Source organism: Rhipicephalus sanguineus, chromosome 2 (genome assembly GCF_013339695.2).
Source record: "Rhipicephalus sanguineus isolate Rsan-2018 chromosome 2, BIME_Rsan_1.4, whole genome shotgun sequence".
NCBI lineage: Eukaryota > Metazoa > Arthropoda > Arachnida > Ixodida > Ixodidae > Rhipicephalus > Rhipicephalus sanguineus.
The window spans coordinates 200,493,664-200,508,637 of record NC_051177.1 but is presented as its reverse complement, the minus strand read 5'-3'; the positions used below and the strand labels follow the sequence as shown (position 1 = coordinate 200,508,637).

General features: G+C 47.9%; 11 non-coding genes across 11 annotated transcripts; all 11 read left to right on the top strand.

The window, feature by feature from the left end:
* Nucleotides 1-660: 660 nt before the first annotated feature.
* On the top strand, nt 661-731 carry Trnag-gcc (transfer RNA glycine (anticodon GCC)). Its single transcript has one exon. It is a non-coding gene; the product is annotated as a tRNA-Gly (tRNA).
* Nucleotides 732-804: 73 nt separating this feature from the next.
* On the top strand, nt 805-875 carry Trnag-gcc (transfer RNA glycine (anticodon GCC)). The gene has a single exon. It is a non-coding gene; the product is annotated as a tRNA-Gly (tRNA).
* A 73-nt stretch (nt 876-948) lies between these two features.
* On the top strand, nt 949-1,019 carry Trnag-gcc (transfer RNA glycine (anticodon GCC)). The gene has a single exon. It is a non-coding gene; the product is annotated as a tRNA-Gly (tRNA).
* A 5,697-nt stretch (nt 1,020-6,716) lies between these two features.
* Trnag-ucc (transfer RNA glycine (anticodon UCC)) lies at nt 6,717-6,787 on the top strand. The gene has a single exon. It is a non-coding gene; the product is annotated as a tRNA-Gly (tRNA).
* Nucleotides 6,788-6,860: 73 nt separating this feature from the next.
* Nucleotides 6,861-6,931, top strand: Trnag-ucc (transfer RNA glycine (anticodon UCC)). The gene has a single exon. It is a non-coding gene; the product is annotated as a tRNA-Gly (tRNA).
* Nucleotides 6,932-7,004: 73 nt separating this feature from the next.
* On the top strand, nt 7,005-7,075 carry Trnag-ucc (transfer RNA glycine (anticodon UCC)). The gene has a single exon. It is a non-coding gene; the product is annotated as a tRNA-Gly (tRNA).
* Nucleotides 7,076-7,263: 188 nt separating this feature from the next.
* On the top strand, nt 7,264-7,334 carry Trnag-gcc (transfer RNA glycine (anticodon GCC)). The gene has a single exon. It is a non-coding gene; the product is annotated as a tRNA-Gly (tRNA).
* Nucleotides 7,335-7,524: 190 nt separating this feature from the next.
* On the top strand, nt 7,525-7,595 carry Trnag-gcc (transfer RNA glycine (anticodon GCC)). The gene has a single exon. It is a non-coding gene; the product is annotated as a tRNA-Gly (tRNA).
* Nucleotides 7,596-7,668: 73 nt separating this feature from the next.
* Nucleotides 7,669-7,739, top strand: Trnag-gcc (transfer RNA glycine (anticodon GCC)). The gene has a single exon. It is a non-coding gene; the product is annotated as a tRNA-Gly (tRNA).
* A 6,540-nt stretch (nt 7,740-14,279) lies between these two features.
* On the top strand, nt 14,280-14,350 carry Trnag-gcc (transfer RNA glycine (anticodon GCC)). The gene has a single exon. It is a non-coding gene; the product is annotated as a tRNA-Gly (tRNA).
* A 215-nt stretch (nt 14,351-14,565) lies between these two features.
* Trnaa-ggc (transfer RNA alanine (anticodon GGC)) lies at nt 14,566-14,636 on the top strand. The gene has a single exon. It is a non-coding gene; the product is annotated as a tRNA-Ala (tRNA).
* The last annotated feature ends 338 nt before the right edge of the window (nt 14,637-14,974 follow it).

Below are 14,974 nucleotides of genomic sequence, written 5' to 3'. Positions count from 1 at the left end.
TTTGTTCAAAACGCCGTTGATTATGAAATAAACCAACAAAAGACGCCAGGTGTTTTGTAAAAGCAAAACGAAAGAACGCCAGATGTTTCTTAAGCAAAACGAAAAGACGCCAGCTGCTTAACGAAAGACGCCAGATGTTTTCTAAGCAATGGTTTTCTCAACAATGAAAATTCACAGCGTACATGTAAAATTAAAGTGCGCTGCAAATCGTCATAACTCATCGAACCTTTAGTATAAACGCGCCCGATCTCACGTCGGTGATGATGTACTGGGCAGAATTCACGGAAGATTCACGGTTTACCGATGAACCTCCGCAGCTTCGCCCACTCATCATCATTCACCCCGTGGATATGCTGTGATTTTTTTTACCAGTTAAAGACCATTCAAGTGTACCGTACGACATGATAATCGTCCTCAGCCTCCATGTATATGGAAAACTACCATGGCGGTGAGACATTCTGACGTCAACCAGAAGACAGTAAGGGAAAACTTTATTGAACATGTTGTGTATGTACGAGAAATTTACAGGGCCCAACAAGAAACCCCTGAGTGGGTTGGAATCTTTGATGAATTGATTCATATGGAAAAGTTTTGATTTTCTGTGAACTGTACTACATTGCGCTGTTTGATTTCTGAATTCAGGCAATAAAGAAAAAAAAGGCGTCGGTGGTTCAGTGGTAGAATACTCGCCTGCCACGCGGGTGGCCCGGGTTCGATTCCCGGCCGACGCAATTACTTTTTCTTTACGAAGGCTATGGATTACTGCGCAATAAAACATGCCACGAACACAGTGCTGAACACATGGCGTCGGTGGTTCAGTGGTAGAATACTCGCCTGCCACGCGGGTCGCCCGGGTTCGATTCCCGGCCGACGCAATTACTTTTTCTTTACAAAAGCTATGGATTATTACGCAATAAAACATGCCACGAACACAGTGCTGAACACACGGCGTCGGTGGTTCAGTGGTAGAACACTCGCCTGCCACGCGGGTGGCCCGGGTTCGATTCCCGGCCGACACAATTTTTCTTTACAAAAGCTATGGATTATTACGCAATGAAATATGCCACGAACACAGGGCTGAACACACGGCGTCGGTGGTTCACCATGCCACTTCCGGGCGCGCCAGCGAACGGGCGCAGAATGAACGGCTCCGATGGAGCGTCGATAGCGGCCCGTGCCGGAAACGGTAACAGGACCACCGTCGACGAAGATAAGGAATACGAAATCGTGATGCCTACTTTGCCCACGGGTCCTGTTGTTAACAACACGTTGTTCCTGCACGGAGACGTGCGTGAGAGACGTGCGTGAGAAGATTTTCGAGACGCCCTTGTCACAGCTGGTGTGCTCCCCGACGTTGTGGCATTGGGGGCGTTCCAGATAAACCATGTCTGGGCGGTGACCCTCAACACCGCAGAGGCCACGAAGAAACTGGCTGCGCTGAAGGAGCTGAAGGTGAAAGGGCGCCGCTGTGTCATTTTCGACCCTGAAGACCAGCAGGTGAAACTTCGCATGCATTGGCTGCTCTATGGCGTGCAGGACGACGATATCCGGACAGCTTTCGCAGTGTTCGGGAACGTCACCGAGGTGACGCGAGAGCGTTAGCGCGTCCAAGGCATGCGAGATAAGGGCTCAACCACTAGAAGCGTTCTCCTCAAGTTGAAGACTGGCCTTAAAGTGGACGACCTGCCACACCAGGTTAGGGTCGCCGGCGAGTTGGCCCTCGTGGTGGTGCCCGGGAGGGCGATGCAATGCCTGCGTTGCCACGGCACGGGTCATGTTCGCCGAGACTGTAAGGTGCCCCGCTGTTCGAAGTGCAGGCGCTATGGACACGCGGACGCGGACTGCGTCCGTACCAACGCGTCGGCGACCGGGATTCCAAGAGCGGACGACAACGACGAACTTATGGACGTCGCCGAGGCTGAGGAGGCAGCGAGGGGAACCGAGGAGGCAGGAAAGCGGGCGGGGTCACACGACACGACGGCGACTTCCGGCAGTGACGCCCCGAAACCGGACTGTCCTGGGGTCCAACTAAGTGCTGGTGGCTCGTGTCGGTCAACGGACAACGAGCCGTCATTACAGGTCCTGCCTGCAGCGTCGTCGGGAGGCCACACCGGAAAAGGTGTCGTTCCAGCACAGCAACGGGCGACGGTAGACTCGGCTTGGTCAACCGAGACGACTGGGAAAGCTACGGACAGTCAACCAGCTGCCAAGGTCGGCGACTTTAAGACCTCGAATGAGCCACAGCCGGAGAAGAGTGGCGTCGACACGCCTACCAATCCCGCCGCCGCGTCGAAGCGTCTCCACCCCGAGACCAGCAGCGACGGAACCCAACCGCCGACGCCCGGCGTAGAGGAACCCCCGGCAAAGTCAGCCCAAGTACGGTGGTCGCCTCTGCGACCGCGCCCGAACGTGTCTTCCGAGAAGCGTGGCAGCAACGCGGAGACCGTAGGGCAAGTCCAAGTACCGGCGCCGGATGGCAGCGCCGGCGATGGCATCGTCTAGCCACGTGCTAGACGCGAGAGGTAGGCACCATGCTATTGGTCTCTTTTCCTTTCGTTAATATGGCGCCTGTCTGCCCGTTAAAAGTCGCGACGATAAATGTTACAGGACTGGCAGGGAAAAGAAAACAAAGGCAGCTTTACCGACTTGTAACGGAACGAGAGATAAACGTGCTGGCAGTTCAGGAAACGAAAGTTGACGGAGAAGAAGAGACCGGCAGCGTGGTGCAAAGTTTCGCGTCTAGATTTTTTGTCGTAGTCAGTCATTCAGTGGGCACATCGGCCGGATGCTTACTTTTTGTTAAGAAGGTGCCGGGGCTTCAGGTTAACGCCCATTATTCGTGTGCGTCGAGCCGGTGTGTCTTTCTCGACTGCTCGATTTACAACACCGCGTGGCGTATTGTTTGCGTATACGCGCCCAATAAGATGAGAGAGGGCCTTGTTTTTTCAAGGCATAGAAGAACGGCTGTGTTCAGGAAGGCAGCTAATCATGCTTGGTGATTTCAACTGTGTCCTCAGTGCGCACGATAAGACGAGCACTCATGCATTTAGGGATAGGAGCACTGAAACCCTGATGCGGATTATTGAAAACTGGGACCTGGAGGATGTCGCAGATACTTTCCAAAGTAAGAGTGCCGTAAAGTACACTCGATTCGAAGGTACAAGCCACGCAAGACTCGACCGTATTTACGAATCTGTCGACATCCTTCCGGAATGTACCAGTTACGAAGTAGTACCGGTGTCTTTTTCTGATCACTGTTTAGTTCAGTGCTCTATAGCATGTCAAAGCGAAGCAATCCTTCTCGTGGGATTTATGGAAACTCAATAATAAGCTTCTCCAAGACGAACTCTTTATTTGACAGTTAGGGAGGAAATTGGCATACTAGACCCCAGCAAAAACCTGCACATTTGGCAACAGTGGGAACTGTGTAAAGAAACTTTAAAAATAAAAGCAATTGATAGGGCTACGCGTATTCGATATGACGAGAACAGAAAAGAGGCTGAGTTAAAAGCGCTTCTCGATAAGCTACTCAAGCAGGAATGCCGAGCCCCAGGAAAGTGGATCGAAGATATTAGAAAAGTAAAGCAAAAGATAGAGCAACTGGATGGGCAGCGTTATCGGGGTGCGCTTGTGAGGGCAAGGGCAGAGGACACAGCTGCAGGAGAAGCGCCAACAAAACGCGCGCTTGGTTTGGAAAAAGCACGAGCCGAAAGGAACCACATACAGGGAATAGAATGGGCTGGCTCCCTAACAACCGATACAGACGGCATCAAAACTGCTTTTACTGAGCACTATCGGGCGCTGTTCGCATTGCCTAATGTAGACATTGAGAACTTTAAAAATGAATTTCTGCCTGGTTTACCCCGTCTGGACGACGAAAGAAAAGATATTTTGCAACGGGAAATAACTGTAACCGAAGTTGAAAAAGCAATAGATAAACTAAACGCTGGAAAATCACCTGGTCCGGACGGATTTACAGCTGGTTTTTATTTATTTATTTATTTAATCATACTGCCAATCCCAAGAGGGATTATTGCAGGGAGGGCAAGAATATACAATACATAAATACAGTCAAAAAGCGAAATTATACAGGCACACAAATTTTTGAAATTCTGGGAAAGTAACACAATGCTATATAAAAAAAGAAAGAAGGAAACATGCAACACTACAGAGTCAACAGTACACCGTTGGAAACCAAGCATACACAAAACGCAGTGGGTGCGATATATGATAATAGGTTACAGATTTTTTTTTAATACATGTGGTATTCAATTTTTACAAAGAGCAAATGATTTACGGATTAGTAGAATAAGGATAGTAAGGATTGTAGAATAAGGATTATTAGGATTAGGTAGAATTAGGATTAGTAGGATTAGTAGAATTCGTTACACAATGCAATAAGGCCACACAGTCATATTTGAAAAATATATTAAACAAAACGTTTAAGTCCGAAATTAGCCCTATCTTATCTGTTATATTCAATGAAGCCTTCAGTTTAAAAACATTGCCTCCTTCATACCGGTCGTCTCACACAGTACTCATTCCTAAAACCGAGGATGCACATAAACTTAGATCTGTTGCTGCGTACCGACCGATAGCACTGAGCAACGTAGAGTACAAAATTTTCATGAAGGTATTAGCTTAAAGATTACACACCGTGATGAAGGATATCGTCGGGCCTCATCAAACTTGTGCGATCAAAGGGCGCTCTATTGTTGTCAATATCCACAAGGCGCGCAGCATGCTTGAATGTTGCGATTATCCAAATGAGCGGGTTGCCATCCTACAAATTGATCTAGAAAAGGCTTTTGATTGTGTTGACCATAGGATTTTGTTTCCTGTTTTAGATCACGCTCCCATGGGTTCTGTTATCAGCGAGGGAGTGGCCCTGGCGTATCGAAACTGCACGACAAGGTTGATTGTCAATAAGAGTCTGGGGGCCCCCATTACCGTGCAACGTTCCGTACGTCAGGGTTGCCCCCTCAGCCCCCTGTTATTTTGTTTGTATATTGAAACTTTATGCCTGAAAATATTCAATGACAATAGAATCAGTGGTTTTCAGTTACAGGCAGTCGAAGTGAAGCTGCTTCCATATGCAGATGATGTAGCTATTTTTGCAAAGGATCAACATAGTATCAAACAGGCTGTTGAAACGGTGTGTGACTTCAGCAAAATTACAGGGAGTGGTGTTAACTGGTCGAAGTGCCTAGGGTTCTGGCATGGGCCGTGGCCAACGAAGCCAGACTTTTTTGCTAATGTGCCTTGGACGATGATCCCGGGCAAGTACCTGGGCGTCCCGCTCGACGGTTATCGCGACAGCAATCAGTATTGGAAACAGCAGGCCAAAGACACACGGGAAAAAGCGGACAAGTGGAAAGAAGCCGCCTTGTCGATCTTAGCTCGAACCACCGTTTGCAACCTGTTTTTCATAAGCAAGCTCTGGTATGTAATGCAGGTACTGCATTGTTCTCGGACTAATGTGCAGAAGTTCCATAGGATTTTTGCCATATTTGTCTGGGCTTCTGAGTGGGAACGGTGCAGCCGTACAAACTTCTTTCGTCGGGTAAAAGACGGCGGACTGGGACTCGGCCGCTTGTTTTTACGGCAGCTTGTCAACCGGTTTTTGTTTTTTAGAGATGTCACCGATCCTTTCCTGCGCACGCTATGTCAATTGAGATTGGGTAGACTTCTGCCTGAGTATGTTGTGTCAACCGAAGATTGCGTAGGAGGGATCGGTGGCTTCTGCCTGAGTATGTTGTGTCTACCGAAGATTGCGTAGGAGGGATCGGTGGCTTTTATAGAGAAATAGAGTCTAGTGTAAGATTCCTTGCTGTACGATTTTCGAGAGCGTACCTGGCCACTGTGAGACGGAAGGAACTTTACTTTGCACTATGTGATGTTGTCTTCCCAGTGCCGTTGTACAGGTCACTGTACAGTGGAGGCCCTGGTAGCAATGTCTTAAAGAGGGTTAAAAGAATGCATGTGCAGCCGGGAACTAAAACCTTTTTCTTTAAACGACATACTGGTACATTGCCAGTTAAAGCTTTTTTAGAGAAAAAGGGATGCTTTATGCCATGGGGCATACACTGTTTATTTGTGAGCAGCCAGAAACTATAGATCATGTTTTTTTACATTGTTGGGAAGGGGTTTATTTTTGTGATGTTTTGCTAAGAATTATTAAGAAAGAATTGCCACTAAATCCGTACGGCATTCGGTACTTGAATGTTTTTTCCGAAGATGGGCTACCATTTGATACAATCATGCTCATGGGCCTCCACTCTTTGTGGCGATTGAGAATGGCAGGCTACCATTTCGATAAAGATGCGCGGCCTGCACGAGCCTACTTCAGAGAAAACATACATTGGTTTCTCGAGATACAAAAAGCTGCACCCAAACCACCCGACTGGCTCTCAAGAGTAGAGCCGCTGGTGACTTTGCGAGAATTTTAACCTGACGATACCAGCAACCTGCTGGTTGATAACCATTACAACATGTACATTGCACATTGAGTGTTTCTACAACCAGTGTTTCTGTGTTCTATCTGTACCAAAGCCAGGTAATAAAGAAAAAATTAAGTCGGTGGTTCTGTGGTAGAATACTCGCCTGCCACGCGGGTGGCCCGGGTTCGATTCCCTGCCGACGCAATTGCTTTTTCTTTACGAAAGCTATGGATTATTACGCAATAAAACATGCCACGAACATAGGCTAAACACACGGCGTCGGTGGTTCAGTGGTAGAATACTCGCCTTCCACGTGGGTGGCCCTGGTTCGATTCCCGGCCGACGCAATTACTTTTTCTTTACGAAAGCTATGGATTATTACGCAATAAAACATGCCACGAACACAAGGCTAAACACACGGCGTCGGTGGTTCAGTGGTAGAATACTCGCCTTCCACGTGGGTGGCCCTGGTTCGATTCCCGGCCGACGCAATTACTTTTTCTTTACGAAAGCTATGGATTATTACGCAATAAAACAAGCCACGAACACAAGGCTAAACACACGGCGTCGGTGGTTCAGTGGTAGAATACTCGCCTTCCACGTGGGTGGCCCTGGTTCGATTCCCGGCCGACGCAATTACTTTTTCTTTACGACAGCTATGGATTACTACGCAACGAAACATGCCACGAACACAGGGCTGAACGCACGGTGTCGGTGGTTCAGTTTTATCCAAGCCCACTTTATGCATTTACGTAATATGTATTCTTATGTTTCACCTCTGATTGTGTTCCCATGTGTATGTCGAAGCAGGCAATAAAAAAAAGTGTCGGTGGTTCAGTGGTAGAATACTCGCCTGCCACACGGGTGGCCCGGGTTCGATTCCCGGCCGACGCAATTACTTTTTCTTTACGACAGCTATGGATTATTACGCAATGAAACATGCCACGAACAAAGGGCTGAACGCGCGGTGTCGGTGGTTCAGTTTTATCCAAGCCCACTTTATGCATTTACGTAATATGTATTCTTATGTTTGACCTCTGATTCTGTTCCCATGTGTATGTCGAAGCAGGCAATAAAAAAAAAAGTGTCGGTGGTTCAGTGGTAGAATACTCGCCTGCCACGCGGGTGGCCCGGGTTCGATTCCCGGCCGACACAATTACTTTTTCTTTACAAAAGCCATGGAATATTACGCAATGAAACATGCCACGAACAAAGGGCTGAACACACGGCGTTGGTGGTTCATTGGTAGAATACTCGCCTGCCACGCGGGTGGCCCGGGTTCGATTCCCGGCCGACGCAATTGCTTTTTCTTTACAAAAGCTATGGACTATTACGCAATAAAACATGCCACAAAGATAGGGATAAGCACAGGGCGGCGGTGGTTCAGTGCTACTTCCGGCCACCGTAGGGTGCGGACGTGTCTGACATGAGCGGCCCAGCAGGGCCGCGGTTCAAGGTTTTTTGCCAACGAGGATCCGGATTACCAGGTACTTCTGCCTCAACTACCGACAGGGCGACTCTTTATTAATACGTTATTTTTACACGCCGACGTACGTGCAAGGCCATACAGGGTGGAACATTTCCGTGATATGCTGTCAAGCATGAAATTGCTGATGGACGTGGTTGCCCTGGGGGCGTATCGAATGAGTCACGTTTGGGCCGTAACGTTCAAAAGCTGTGACGCAGTGAAAGAATTGTTACGGGTGAAAGAAGTGAATGTGAAGGACAGCCGGTGCATCGTCATTGACCCCGGCAATCAAGCACTGCACCTGAAGCTACATTGGATGCTGCATACCGTGCCGGATGATGACATTCGTGAAGCCCTGGCACCCTACGGCCGAGTCACCGACGTGGCGAGGGAAAAGTGGCGTGTGCTCGGCCTTCAGGATAAAGGCTCTTCGACTCGACTGGTCACCCTGATGCCGAGGAAGGGCCTGGGGGCGGATGACGTACCTTATCTGCTACGCATAGCAGGTGAGGAAGCCCTAGTAGTTATTCCTGGAAGAGCACCACTCTGCCTTCGGTGCCGCAACACAGGACACATCCGGCGCGACTGCCGCGTCCCGCGCTGCACACGTTGTCACCGTCACGGCCATGAAGAGTCGCAGTGCGTGAGGACGTACGCAAACGTGGCAGTGCCAACGGCCGCAGACGAAAACGCTGAACTTCTTATGGATGAAGTGGAAGCTGAGGAAGCCTCAGCCGCAAGCGTCAAGGAGGCGAAAGCCTCTGCGACGGAATCGGCGAAACCGCAGGGACAAACGGCCGGAGCAGCGCGTGGGCCAGGAACATCTTCAAGACATGTGAACAAGGACCCGACCATCGACGTCCAAAAAAAGGACACCGCGACGAAGACAGTGCCGGACACCTCGGAATCAGCTGGCAGTGAACCTATGGACGTTACCAAGGCTGGAGGCTCGATAGGGAAGAGGACGCGAGAGGAGTCAACGAACGACGGCACGAAGACCGACGCAATGAACAGCGAGGAACCACCGCAAAAGTCGGCGGGAAAGCGCCGGTTGTCAGTACGGCCCACGCCGAATATCCCGCCGGACAAGAGAACGGCGGAAACGGCACCTAAGTAGACTGAGAGACCTGTTCCTGCGAAAGCACTCGGGCGCGCCCTCGAGTGCTAACCAATACCGAAGGAATGGCGTGAACAGCGGCTCCTCGAGAAAGGTACGCTATGGACTGCACTTTAGAAAACCAGCTGCTCTGGCCGTAATGAACACTTGTTGACATAACTATGAGTAGAGTTAACGGTGCTACGTGTGATTATGTATTATGTGTTGTGTTTAATACTTTCAAGTATTAGCAATGAATTTGGAGAGGGGAATTAGAGTTGCTACTATTAATGTGCGCGGACTCGCAGCAAGGCGGAGGCAGTACCAGCAGAGCCGTCTATGCGTTGAAAAGGACCTTGATATTATCGCCATACAAGAGACGAAAGTTGAAAGTGAGGAGCAAACAAACAAAATGGTAATGACCTTTAAAACATATTACAACGTATGCGTCTGTCACGCTGTCGGCACGTCTGATGGCTGCGCTGTCTTGGTTCGAAGAGGCATAGGTATAAGTGAAGAGGCCGTCACTGTGAACGAAAACGGACGACTGATAGTCCTCGACTTTCATTTTAGCGGATCACAATGGAGGCTTATCTGTTTGTATGCGCCAAATGACATAAACGAAAGGGAAGTTTTCTTCACGAATGTCGAACGGGGTACCTTCAATGCGACAGACAGATCATTTTTCTGGGTGATTTTAACTGTGTGTGCTATGCAGAAGATCGCGCTAAACGTACTACCGCTCGTGACAAGAGTGCAGTGTTTTTAAACACTTTAATAAGCGATTACAACCTAGAAGATGTAGGTCCCCTTATGGCCAGTACATTGCAGCCGTGATTTACGCATTATCAGCAAGATTGCCAGGCAAGACTCGACAGAGCCTATATATCGTTAGAACTAGTGCCTTTTTGCGATAGCTATGTTGTACAGCCGGTGTCTTTTAGCGACCATAGCATAGTATGGTTTACACTGGGCACCAAGTCCAAAAAAGTGCGGTTTGATTGGGCGATGTGGAAGTTTAACGAAAAACAACTGGATGATGACAAGTTTGTGAATAATGTTACCAGCCAGATTAGAAACTTGTTAAGAAATAAGTTTTTACATTACGCGGAAGCATGGGAAGACTTTAAGTTCCACGTGAAGATGGCTGCGATTGAGATAGACACCACTAGACGCTATAATGAAAAAATGAAAGAAAACAAGCTCCAGAAGGAATGGAACGCCGAACAAACGCACTCTTGCTGATGAAAAGCGGTATGCGAGAAAAAATGAGATAGGACGGATTACTTATCGTAGCAAAACAGCCATTTGGGCTAGTTGGTAACGGTTCATATCTTAAAGCAAATAGGCGCACTATGGGAACAAGGACAAAAGGGAGGAACCGACGACACAAAGCGCACACTCGCAACTGAAGGTTTATTGAAGGAGTACACATAAATACGTTAAAAAAAGAAAAAAAGGGCACGTGGTGCAGTTTTCCTCGCCGAAACAAAACAGAACGAGATGGGTATCCCCTCAACAGATCATGACGGCGCATGCGTCTAAAAACAAAGGAAGTTCGAAGAAAACCGGACTAAAGAAAATTCAAACTGCGTGGGGGAAGGGGGGGAGGAGAGGGGAGAGAGGAGGGCAGACAAGTTTAATGCAGTGCGTTGATCAAATATGAATATTCTATCTCTGTTATGGCGATAGAAGGGTGGCTGACGCATCTATCCCCGCATCTCTTTATGTGAAAAGCTTCAATTAGTTCGCGCGTGGTTTTATCTCGATGCCTAGATAGAACCATCGCGTCAACGAGAAAAGGTGAGCATCCGCACGTGGTGCAGTGCTGGGACAAGTGGGCACCCTCTCTTGACGCCACGGCTCCGTTGTGCTCCTGGAGGCGAATATTTAAGCAACGGCCAGTTTGGCCAACGTATACACGGCCACATGACAGTGGTATGAGGTACACGACACATGTTGCGCATTGAACAAAAGGCGAGGTGTGTTTAACCTGGCACTTCTTATTTTCTATGCACTTCGCTTTTGCTGCTATCCTTCTGTCTATTTTACCGCATACTTTATTGAGTTTATTTGTAGCCGAAAAAACAACTTGTACATCGAAACAATTAGCCACGTTTTTTAAGCCATGGGACATTTTATGAATGTACGGGATCACTGCGGGTTTCGACGTGCGCAGCTTTCCTTTGCTTTTTCTCGTGCCTCCCAACCTGATTTCACGCATTTTAATAGCTTCTGGGTCACTTTGCGTGTGACTGTCTGCGGGAAACCAGCTTCTTTTAGCCTTTGTAGTTGGTGGCCGAAACTTGTCGTTATCTTGTCGGGACACGTTTTGGTTAGCGCTGCTCGCAAGCAGGACGCTGCAATTCCCATTTTCACAATTTTCGAATGTCCTGAATTAAAGTTCAGTATCGGCTTCTTTGAACGGGGAAAGTACGACCAGCATACATGGTTACCCCCAGCCGTCAGCCTTAAATCTAAAAACTGTAATTGTTTGTCTTTCGGTAGTTCTACAGTGAAGCTTAACCCGCGACCGTATTCTTTAAACAGTTTCAAAACATCAGAAACCTTCTGTTCCAAAACACCCAGGACTGACGAACACAAGAAAATCATCTACATATCTAACAATCTTTGTTGCTGCCACTCCCAATTTTTCATTAATTTTTTTGTCGATTCCGCCCAGATAAATGCTACTGAGGAAAGGGGCAACTTTAGATCCGATGCAAACACCTGTTTTTTGTCGGTAGAATTTGCCTTACCATTCCACAAAGGTGGATTGTAAGTAAACGGACAATATTTACAAAAAAGTGCTCACCGACAGACCACAGGAGTTACGGAACTTGATCTCGTCATTTTCATTAGTAATGCATAAGCGGACACTTTTTAACAGGTCGTCGAAAGGCATTGAGTAGTAAAGATCTTCTACGTCTATGCTGAAGAACTGGCATGCGCCTGGGTTGGACTTATCGTGATGGTGTTACTTCCGACAAGAATATGATAGAACAGGCCTTCATAGAACATTACCGCCAATTGTTCGGGATCCCAATCCATGCGGGAGATGAATATGAAGCACGGTTTTTAAATTACATGCCACGTGTCGATGACGAGGTCAAAGCTAGTCTGGAAGGTACCGATAAGCGCACGGGAAATAGGAACGCGCAATCGAAGAACTTACTGCAGGCAAGTCGCCAGGTCCCGATGGATTAGGAGCTGCTTTCTACAAGGCATTTGCACCTTGGCTTGCTAAAGTATTGCAGCATGTATACGCGGAGGCATACGAAAAGCAACGGGTGCCGCCGTCTTTCAGGAGTGCGCACATGGTTTTAATACCTAAAACAGATGACCACAAGACGCTCTTATCGGTGGGTGGTTACAGGCCAATCAGCCTTACAAATACCGATTACGAGATTTTCATGAAGGTGTTGGCAAAGAGACTTCAAGCAGTCGTAACTGAACTAGTCGGCCCGCAGCAAACTTGCGGCATTAAAGGTCGCACGATTGCTACAAACACACACGTAGCACGAAGTGTTCTAGAGTGTTGCGATGCTTTCGCTGGACGCGTTGCTTTGTTGCAGCTTGATCTGGCGAAAGCCTTTGACCGTCTGTCCCACGATGTTCTTTTTCTTATTTTAGAGTACGTGAATGTTGGAAAAATAATTTTACATGGCGTGAGAATGGCCTATGACCAATGTAGTACACAGATTATAATTAACAAGTCTCTCAGCGCAAAGCATTCAGTGATGTCTTCCCTCAGACAAGTGTGTCCTCTAAGCCCATTGCTTTTCGCGCTATATCTCGAGCCCTTTTGTTTAGCAGTGATGCGCAATGAAAACATCCGAGGTTTCAAATTACAACGTGCTGAATTTAAAATACTGGCATACGCCGACGACATCGCTGTTTTCTGCGAGGATCGCGACAGCGTTCTTGAAGCTGTAAGCCTCGTAAAGACATACTGTGAGCAATCTGGAGCTCAGATAAATTGGGAGAAGAGCCTCGGGATTTGGCACGGTCACTGGGACAACACACCGGCTCATTTTGCAAACGTCCGGTGGTCAGCAACGCCAGCTAAGTACTTGGGTGTGCCCCTTGAGCACTATAAGGACAGTACGCAGCATTGGTGTGACGAGGCAGAGAGAATGAGGGAAAAAACAAAGGCTTGGCAGGGGCGCGATTTATCAATGTTTGGACGCGCTACCGTGTGTCATATTTTCTTAATGGCGAAAGTGTGGTACGTCTTGCAAATCCTATCTATGTGTCGTTCGAATGTGCAAAAAATGCACCGTGTTTTTGCCGTATTCATATGGGCTTCAAGTTGGGAGAGGGCAAGCAGAACCAATTTGTTTCGTTCCGTCCGCAGTGGTGGGCTAGGTCTGTCACATTTCTTTATCAGACAAATTGTGTCTCGGTTTCTTTTTTTGCGTGAGCAGACAAACGATTTTCTGCGCACAGTGATTCAAGTTCGATTGGGGAAAGCACTGCCGCAATTTCTTGTAACTTCCGCAGAAATGGTGGAGGAAGCGTCACTGGCTATTTGCGTGAAGTGGTTGATTCTTTCCGTTTTTTATGCACTCGCTTTTCAATGGAGTATTTGTGTTCTGCGACAAGAAAAACACTGTACAGAGATTTAGTTGATTCAATGTTGCCCATACCTTTGTACAGATCTGTAAACTGGGGAGGCCACGGAGACGATGTATTGAAACGGGTTAAAAAGATGCCAATTAGACCTTCTCAAAAAACGTTTTTCTTCAAGCTACATACAAACACGCTACCCGTAAAAACATGGCTGGATGAAAAAGGCATACATGTTCCGTGGACTGTAAACTGCTTACTTTGCAACAAACCAGAAACCATCGAACATGCTTTCATCGACTGCTGGGATGCAATCTTCCACTGGGACGTCTTAGAGCGGACTCTTAAAAAAGAACTACCGATTACGCCTTTGGGAATTCGCTTTTTACCAACAGATAATGCGGGGGGAGTTCCGTACGATATGTTTATGCTTCTTGGCCTCCACAGTCTGTGGAAAACGAGAATTGCGGTTAGACATGTTGATGTGGATGCCCGTTCAACGAGAGTCAACTTCATCGAAAGTATTGCGTATATTCGGGAAATATATCGTGCGCAGAGTGAACCACCCGTGTGGGTGGAGATTCTTGATGATTTAGTGAAATTTAAGAGATTTTAATATTGTAATGTTAGCCAAACTGTGGTTGACATGTTTTAGCATGTACATATGTACTCCTTTGTAATGCATGCAGGCAATAAAGAAAAAAAAGCGTCGGTGGTTCAGTGGTAGAATACTCGCCTGCCACGCGGGTGGCCCGGGTTCGATTCCCGGCCGACGCACTTATTTTTTATTTAGAAAATGTGTGGAGTATAGCGCAATAACAATGCCGTGGGAGCAGGTCGGAGCACATCGCGTCGTTGGTTCAGTGGCAGAATACTCGCCTGCCAAGCAGGTGGCCCAGGTTCGATTCCCTGCCGACGCATTTATTTTTTATTTAGAAAATGTGTGGAGTATTGCGCAATATCAATGCTGTGAGTGCAGGTCGGAACACATAGCGTCGGTGGTTCAGTGGTAGAATACTCGCCTGGCACGCGGGTGGCCCGGGTTCGATTCCCGGCCGACGCACTTATTTTTTATTTAGAAAATGTGTGGAGTATTGCGCAATATCAATGTCGTGAGTGCAGGTCGGAGCACATCGCGTCGGTGGTTCATTCTGTTTCCGGCAGCCGTGCTGAACGGAACGCAGGGTCATGGGCTCCAGCGGAGCGGCGATAGCGGCCAGTCTTAGCCGCGGAAACAGGAACGGGGATAACGAATACCAGTTTACTTTGCCGCCACTGCCTAAAGCACGACTTGTTATCAACACCGTGTTTTTACACAGTGATGTACGAGCGAGGCCATACAAGGTCGAAGATTTCAGGGACGCATTGACGCCAACGAGCCTGCTGCCGGATGTGGTAAGC